Source organism: Clytia hemisphaerica, unplaced genomic scaffold (genome assembly GCF_902728285.1).
Source record: "Clytia hemisphaerica strain Z4C2 unplaced genomic scaffold, Clytia hemisphaerica genome assembly, whole genome shotgun sequence".
In the NCBI taxonomy this organism is placed as follows: Eukaryota; Metazoa; Cnidaria; class Hydrozoa; order Leptothecata; family Clytiidae; genus Clytia; species Clytia hemisphaerica.
Genome location: NW_027103907.1, coordinates 355,696 through 364,996, shown reverse-complemented (window position 1 = coordinate 364,996; position 9,301 = coordinate 355,696). Strand labels below are relative to the sequence as shown.

At 35.4% G+C, this 9,301-nt stretch overlaps 1 long non-coding RNA gene across 1 annotated transcript; it reads right to left on the bottom strand.

Annotated features, from left to right (window-relative positions):
• Positions 1-2,631: 2,631 nt before the first annotated feature.
• LOC136809101 (uncharacterized) lies at positions 2,632-3,217 on the bottom strand. The gene is made up of 3 exons (XR_010846949.1): positions 3,169-3,217; positions 2,906-2,967; positions 2,632-2,673 (listed from the first exon to the last, which is right to left on the bottom strand). It is a non-coding gene; the product is annotated as an uncharacterized lncRNA (long non-coding RNA).
• Between the last annotated feature and the right edge of the window lie 6,084 nt (positions 3,218-9,301).

The following is a 9,301-nucleotide window of genomic DNA, read 5'->3' as shown; positions in this document are numbered from 1 at the left end:
GAAAGTTCCTTAGTATTCTTTCGAGCAAAAATCTATACAGTTATGTATTTATTCATTCAAGTGGTCTAAAAGAAGCCTTGATTTTGATGGAAATGTTTTACCAGTACTTAATAAGTACTAAAATATTAAAATATTTAACTTACGTTCGGCGTGTAATTCTTTGCCGATCTCGATCTAGCAACGATTTTTTCTTTCAGTATCTTTGAAAGATTTTCCAGAAGTTCCCCACAGAATTTGATATTGTTTTACGATTTGGATAAGGCTCTCATCCGACACTACTTTGAGGTTCTTGTTGTTAGCTGATAGGTTTGGTTGTTGGCTTTCGGTGGTTACTGGTAACGTGGCAATGGTTGGTGAGAGTGTTTCTAGATAGCTTGTACCTCCAGGCATTACAATATTCCCCTCGGCCTGTTGAAGTAACTGGAAAGGGCTCATCATCCGGGCATATTGCTCCTGGCTCCTGCGAAACTCCATCATCCTTCTATACTCTTCCCTTTCCGCTGCATTAATCTCATCCGTTTGGTCGTCTTCACTTTCTTCTCTATCCTGCTCTTCTCTATCAAATCTATATTCACATTCGTTCATTCCATTCATTTTAAACTTTTCATTCAAATACACTCCAACTAATCTGTACTTTTCTCTTTTCGTAAAAATCTTTTTTTCAAATAATTTTAACTCGAAAACAAAAACAAAAATTAATTCGAATCATGACGCTCGAAATCTTAAAAAAGATTCGAATGTTTTTGTTTTTCTCTTTTCTGATTGGCTACTCAAAAAAGAACAATTGAAGTAGAAGTAGAATATTTTCAACTCTCATCGCGCTCAAAGCGACAAGCCTTGAAGGCTTAATTTATTTAATTTATGCAATATTTGAGCCGTGCGCATTGGTCTGCGACCAAAAGAAGCTGAGTGGGAAGCGACCTTAAAGCTTTCTAGTTCTTGAATATTTCACTTCTGATACCTTAACTCTATCTGGTTCATTACCTCAGAAATGTCAGTCTGCAATTTATTCACAAACAAGCTGGACATTCCCTAGAAAACACTTTTTCCATTTCATCATAGCTACCCACTTTAATGCCTGTTGTTTATATTTTTCATGTTATCTACCAATCATAATTTTCTTCTATGTTCACTAAAAGAAATAAAATAAAACTTTAATTCTAAAGATTCTAAAAGCGTTTTTCTAAAATCCATTCTACTGACCAGAATAGATTGATATCATCGCAGTGAAAATTATGAATTTCTTTTGCATATAAAGTAATATCCTCTAATGATCTGATCAGTCTAGGATCACGACTGTCCAGAAATGGACTGTCAATCATTAAAACCAATTTTTGAGCCTTCCGGTACATGGTGTAGCCTGTTAAAGCCTTGTTGCTAGGGCGTTGCTAGGGAATTTTTGGAAAATATAGGTCATCTTTAAAATTGATTTATTGAGCCGAAAATGAATTCTCTACGACAGATTTTTGATATTTGGTAGTTAAAGGATTGATCTTTCAGGATCTGAAAAAAAAATTAATTTGAAGTCTCAGGCTGGGAATAACTGAGAATCAAATCCAACCGGTATTTTCAAGCAGTTCAAAACTTTGGCTTCAAATATCCGCCATTTTGAAAAAATAAATTTTTTTTTGTTTTTAGAAAATGCTTATGGTCTTGTGTATCTGTGCAAAATTTCATGTCATTTAGCCAGAAACAGCTGTTTTGCACTTTTTGAAGCTCAATATCTCGAGTTAGGTACTAAAATCGCCTATATTCGCAATATATCTCTAATCTTATTTCTTGAGAGCTTTTCAAAAATATACAACAGGTCTCTGTTTTCTCAAGCTAAAATTTTCATTAATTTTTGACCCTATGATTTTTGCCTGAGACCGTAATATTTGTCCGAAAATCATACCAAAGTGTCCGAAAAAAAATTGGAACTTAAGTTATTTTGATTTCCCTACCTGGTAGCTTTCGAAAAATGTATAACAAGTTCTTTGACCAAAACAATCGAGCGACCTCAAAAAAAAAAAATTTCCCCCTACTACTAGCCAAAGATACCATTTTCCTTCAAAAAAGTTTTATAGGTCTGGTCAAGTTTTACAGCCTTCGATGTTTTTAAGAAAGATGGATTGACATTTATGCAGGAGCGTCTAGGGTGATAATGAACATTTGTCAGAACGAAGGAATTAGAGTTGGTTAAGCTTGCACGGACTTCTTCCTCTTTTCTCTACGTGCGATGCAAATATCGTGTGGTGGACGAAGTGTGGTCCACTAGCAATGGATCCTTTGCACCCATGACACACCTTCACCTTCAAGTCTATAAGTTTCCGCAACAAAACTTCCCCTTCCTTTAATGATTGCATCCCCTGTGCGGTCTGAAAGAAGAAATATAATGATAATTTGATATAAATGTATTTTGAAACCATGCACACTGGTTGTTTAAGAACTCTTACATCTTTAGAAACCCCTCCAACTCCACTCTGCCACAATCCCCCACAACCTCTCTGCTATAACATTTTGAAACATTTTCCACCCATCCCGCTTATTTCAGACTATAAGGTACTAGAAATTAGGAGATCAAGCACACTTACGACGAGTCTTTCTCTGGCTTTAGCAAGTATTTCTCTTTTTTGTCTTGATAAGGCACTTCTCATGATAATATCTTTCAGGAATGCACTTCAAGCATCGAACCTAAGTGGGGAAAAAACTTACGAATTTTACAAAGTTGATTTGTGTGCAGTATATAAACATTTTGTTCAGGAGTGGATCTATAAAAATGACGAAAAACAGAATTTCTTTACCTATGAAAAATATTTTTATCAGTAGGGTTTCACAGGGGTTTCACCTCTTACAGGCCAAGATTTGATTTGTTAGTTATAGGTTTAGAAATTTTGAAAGTATAGAAAGATGAAATTCTGGATACCAAGTTTTCTTGCTTGTCTGCTCTGCATATCCTACATGTCTTGTGACACCATACCCCACCTCCTTAAAAGATAAAGTAATACAGTATTTTTTATAAATAGAAAAGTACTATCAATTTTATACATCGAAATGGCCCAGGTCAGTTTCCAATGAATAGGGTTGTCAAACTCGAGCAAGGACTAATTCCAAAATACAAAATTTTGCTGAAATTAAAACTTCAAAATGAGATTCTATACGGTGATAAATATACAACATCAAACTTACCAGATGGTGGGTCAACAGTCTTCTCTAAATTGTCCCTGACGGTTTTACGTGTTGTGATTCTATAATGAACACAGGGACATAAACTCATTTGATGATGATGTCCAAAGTGAACATTTAATTCAGAAAACTTCAAAACAGCCTATCACAAGATAAACAAATTGCAACATTTAACTTACCAGTAGTCTTGTCAGTAGCATTTTCTCCATTGCTATTGTTTACATGATGTGGTCCTATAATGAATGAATGAATGAATGTAGTTGATATTGATTAGCCTCGAGCTAAGTACACATTGTACTACTTTGCATCAACTTTAAAGAAAAGAAACATAAACATAAACATAAACATGACACAATTTCGTTGAGTGAATGTAGGAACCGTCTGCGAAATAATTAAGTAATTCATGATAATATTATACAAACACAATTTGAGCTAATCCTAGGATTAGTAGAAGGGAATTAGGGTTGGACCGGAAAAAAAATTAGTACAAAGCTGAAATTTTGCACAAAGCTCAGGGAAGGTGTCAGGAAAGAAATTATTAAAAATCCCCACATTCAGTATCTTGGCGTCATCAGAGATATTGAGCATAATCCATAATGGCTCCCAATAAAAATTGTCAATATTGAAGTTTTCCAAACAAATGCATATTTTATATCAATCGATCGGAAATTTAATACTGAACAACTTTTTTGCTTACGAAAAAGTCTGAAAATGTACCGAATGTGAGTAAATTGAACTTAAACACTAATTTCTCTAATCATGCAAAGGGTTATAAATCGTTGGATAGCAAATCTTAAAGGCTGAAAAAGCTTGTATACTGAAGTTAGCGATTTAAGCTGATTTTCACAAAAGAATTTTTTATACTTTGTTGTAGTAAGAATGAGTTAAAGTTGGAATCGGGAAATAAAGAATAACATATATTTGAATTTCAAAATCCTGAATATTTTTCCTTCTCCAAAAATATCTGAAAAGACGCTCCTGTGCTCATCATCTTGATGCTTGTCATTGTCATCGAAACTGTACTCGTTGTATTGTTTTCGATCCGTTGGCTTAAATGAGAGAATACGAAGTATGTCTAGGTTTCAATGTTCAATATTACAGGTGGAGAGCTTTTCCACTTTTCAGTTCGATTTAATTGCTTCATTGCATTGGATCAAGTAGATGCACCTACTTAAATATAATGGTATGAGATAGATAACTAACCCTTCTCCGTAACACCCACCACATGACGACATGCACTTAAGACCATTCTTTCGACAGGAACACAGATTGGTACCACATGGGTTCTTGGATGATGGCTTGCACTTGCACCTTATTATATTTAAGATTTCAGGTGGAGCTAAGGGCTTGCCAGTTGCAGCTGGCTTGAAATGTCCGACAGCTTAATACCAATTCCAATCAGTTGGCTTGAAGGTGGTGTCTTTCTCATCGATCAGCAGCTATTGCATAATTTGTAGGTGAACTCTTAACCCATGATAATAAGCACTTCGTTCGGATGGGGGAAGCTTCTCTGGATCGATCAATCCATTAGCAAGCATTTCTTTGTATTTGGTGTAGCTGAAAAGAGATGATATATTATGATCATAATATCGTAATGCATAATAAACATTTACGTGATCTAGAGGTAATATATTGGTGCTTGCTAGTCCTTTTGTTTCTTGTTGTTATACATAAAACAATAGTTTTTGGACAATTGAAGATTTGCGTTGATGAATAATATCTTACCGGATATGTCTCAAATTTGACTGGCTTTTCCCATCAAAAAAGCTGAACAAAGATTTCAACTGCCGTTTCTCCGATGGTCGATTCCTTTGCCCACGTATGCGTCATAATTCTAGAAGCTGATTGTAACTTTTGCGACTTCCGAACGAGACTAAGGAAGCTTGGTTTTCCCTTATTGAAAACCGCTGAGGTAGACTCACACCCAGACCAAGCGTGGATGAAGAGTAGGTGCTCTTTGACGTCCTAAATGAGTAAATGATAACGAATATCTTAAGTTAGGTGGCTGGCTCCTAAAAATTCTCGCGCCTTTAGGCAGCTCAGTTTCCATGGACGAGGTGTTCGAGAGACTCAGAACAGTAAGAATAAGAAGAGCAAAGAACGAAACAATAGTTTAACAATTTAAAGACTCGAGCTTTCTTTAAATATGTGTCAGAAAGATAAGATAGATTCTTGTAGTAGGTATGTATCGTGGTGGTCTTCTTCGTTCCAATGATACAGGGGCATGACAGCAACATCTGTATCATCCGCTACCACAACGTCGTTGCTTTCACCACATTCCAATGCATCTTTAACAATCATGCAGATCTTTAATGTGTGACCTCTCGCTTGAAATGCATTTTGCAGAAGTCTGATTAGTTGACTTTTGTTGTGATTGTTGGAGAGACATCTTTCCTTGGAATACGGTGCCTCGTTATCATGTATTACTAAGATGTCTCGGGAGGATTCTTTTGATGACCTTCTCAGGTGTTCGCTTACATGGGTATCCAGTTTTTCATTTCTTGAACGTAGATGCGGGAACACTTTACGTAATTTCGATGACCAGTTGCTGCAAAAAGGTTTTTCATCTTGTTGATAGCCTGTATATGGACGTACCAATTGAAACTTATTTCAGCTACAATGAATTCCTTTAAGATCTTCACTTAGCCGATGTACGATAACCATAGCTTAGCGGTTCGTGATTTCTCTGACATGGTGGTTGAGAAGGAAGCTAAACTTTATTCTCAATCTTTGAAGACTTTGGTTTCACTTAGCGATACGAGATGTTCGTTTGAGAAACCTTCATCCATTGCCTTTTCATATACCAAATCAAGGCCTTTGATAGTGAGCTTGTTTTCTTTTATCAGGGTACATGTGATGTGGTTAACAAGGGCACTCTGCACTAAAAGGTGAGCCCTAAGAGCCCTAAGAGCTAAGGTGAGCCCTAAGAACTTTCACGAGCTTTCGTGACATCATAGAAAAGGGATTAATATACTCTTATTCTTAACATTTTGTAACTTAAAGCAGTTTTTTTATTTTTGTTCAGCCTTAACAGCCAACGATATAACACTTCTTATGAGATTTAAAAAAATCTGATTTTGATGGAATTTGGTTCCATACCGACATGTGGTTGAGTTTAATTTACTCACATTCAGTACAATTTCAGACTTTTTCGTAGGCAAAAAAGTTTTCAGTACTAAAATTCCGATCGATTGATGTATAATATGTCTATGTTTGAAAAACTTTAATTTTGATATTTTTTATTGGGAGCCATTATGGATTATGCCCAATATCTGATGACACCAAGGTGCTGAAGGTGGGGATTTTTAATATGTCTTTTCTGACACCTTCCCTGAGCTTTGTGCAAAATTTCAGCTTTATACCAATTTTTTTCCGGTTTCGGGTGATAATTTGGCTAATTCTCTTCTACTAGATTAAGAAAATGAAAAGAAAATTGTGCTTGCAAAAACATACCCGACCAGAAAAGAACACTTGTTTCGTCATTATTTTCCCAAATTCTTTGTAGTTCTTTGAGCAGATTGAGTTTTCTTTCGAAGGAATCACTTCACATGCAAGATTATCAAGCTTTGTGCAAACGTTATTAGCATCTCGGAGTTTTTCGTTATGATTCATCTTTTTCAAGTCTCTTGGCGTGGATACAGAAACACTGATTGATCGATTCATCGAAAAACTTTTATTTTGTTGATAAGAATATAATCTCTGATGCTGGTAATAATACTCTTGAGACCATCTAGGATCACAAGTATCAGGGTCAAAAAGTTTTAGATCATTTTCTGCCCTATATAAGCAAATTATGCTTACATGGCAGTCTCATTGGGGCCCCCCAGCGGTTTTCGTGAATGCGTGAATAGGCATTTTTGGTTGCGTGAATGCGTGAAAATTGGAAAAAAAATGCGTGTATGCGTGAATTGAAAAAACTTGCGTGAACGTGAAAATTCACTTTTTGATTGCGTGAATGCGTGAAACTGGGTTATTTTGTGCGTGAATACGTGAATTTTCCCTTTTATCCGCCGATCATGTGCAGTTTTCCCGATTTTCCAGTGTTTCCCCGATTCTTCCTGATAATTTTACAATTTCCTGAAAAATCGGGTTATTGCGTGAAACTCGAGGAAAATTTGCGTGAATGCGTGAATTTCGAAAAAAATTGCGTGATCGCGTGAATTGAGGGTCCGCTGGGGGGGGGGCTCCTCATTGACTTGTTAAAATAGCAAGAACATGTGTGATCAAGATTCTCGTTGGATTGTTTCAATTTATAATTCTCTGAAGTTTTAAATTCTTTGATAGCAAAGTCTGCAGAATAGCTTGTCAAGTAGGAAATTTCAATCTCAGAGGGTGAGGTGTTCGTAAATACCTTTTTCTTGTTGCTGACTTTGGCAACTATACCATCTCTCTCGTCTCTCAATGCATAAAGGACAGTAAAAAAAACTTTCACAAAATCTTCAAAGGAACTACTTTTTAATAACAGATTTTAATTTTGAATTGAAGCTTTCTAATAATCTGTTATTCGTTGAGTTTAGAAAATTACCATGGAGTGCTTTAAAACATCTAACCCAGTCCTGACGAACTGGGTGCCAATTTTTATAGAAGTAGTCCCAAATTGGCGTGTTTCCCAAAGCTTCAGATCGTTGTAAGTGTCATTGTAAAAATCCATAGAAAAAGAATAATACATCTTTTCAAACAGTTCTTTGGCTGTGTCTGAATCAGTTTTGGATATTTTGAGGTCAGCTAGGCCCCCTTTGAAAGCGTTTAATGAATGAAAAAGGCAGATTAACACTGCACAACCCCATAATCTTGAAATAGTGTCACGTTCGTTAAAATCTTTATCTGCCATTACAACTCTCAGTTTATTAGGGTTCAGCTTTTTAAATGTATCAATAAGCCAGTTGATTGTCTCTTTCATCTCATTGACCAAAACAGAAACCCCAACTACCTCGCTGAGACCCATCGAATCCCCCACTAAGAAAATATACACTGGTAAACGAATTTCTAGTAGTTTATATGTGGCCTCAATGCACATGACTTCTGGAAACGAGGCAAAGTCTCCCTTCATAACCTCGTCCTGAAAGAAGAACTCAATAAAATCTCCATTTTCGCTCACGTTTAATTCCACAGCGCGACCTAAAAGAAGGGTTGTAGGAGAGTTGTCGACCATCATCATTAATAAGTAATAATCTTTATATAAAAATTATCATGACTCATCTCCAAAATTGCGAAGAATGATAAGAGAAAGTGAATAATGTTTGGAATGTGAAAAAGTTGTGAGGATCTTTATGTACTAAAATATTTGAAACACTCTGTCCTGACAGTATGGTTTATGAAATTGTAGAATAAACAACTAAAGGAAATGTTAAGGTGCCAGCAACGATACTTACTTCTCAAATTCTAAATATACGCTATTCAAAACATACTTTACAGGAATTTTTGTGTTCATTGAAGTCTAGTGAAATACATACCATATTGGTTTCTCAGGATATTTATGAATTCAACAAAGGTATCTTTATTCTGACTATTTTGTGCGAGGTTACTCAAATCTTTCAGAACAACCACCTTACCGCTCTCCGCTTGAAGTTGGTTCTTCAGCATTTTTTTGTTGACTTGGAGATCCATCAAGTTTTTGGCCTTTTTATTAAGTCATCTGGCAGTTTCCTCTGTTGGGGAAGATACTTAAATAAATTCTTTGAGATAAATAAAGAAAATAATAAAAAGTGGTAGTTTGTATTACATTGAATCGAATCATCGTTTAAGAAAGGGACATTAGTTTTTTTATGAATCACAAGATCAAATTCTGTCATTTCATAAATTTTATATAGAAGATATTCTATTGTTTGCAAAGATTTCTGACCTATAATGCAATAAGGAAAAATTTTAATTCTACAATTGCAACTTACAAACAAAACAATTGAAAATGTTGAAAAGTCCGGTTGTACTTATCATTGATAAATAACTGAGAGATTATCTCATTGAGCTCGTGGTTGTGTTCATCAAGAAGAGGTAATCTGACTTCAAAGTGCTAGAAGAAATCAAAAACAAATTGAAGTAAATTTTATATGAATCTAAAGTCCATTCATAAATTCCAACCAGCCAGAAAACAAAATTAATAATCAAACTTACTAGGAAGCTCCTTTTACCAGTCCCA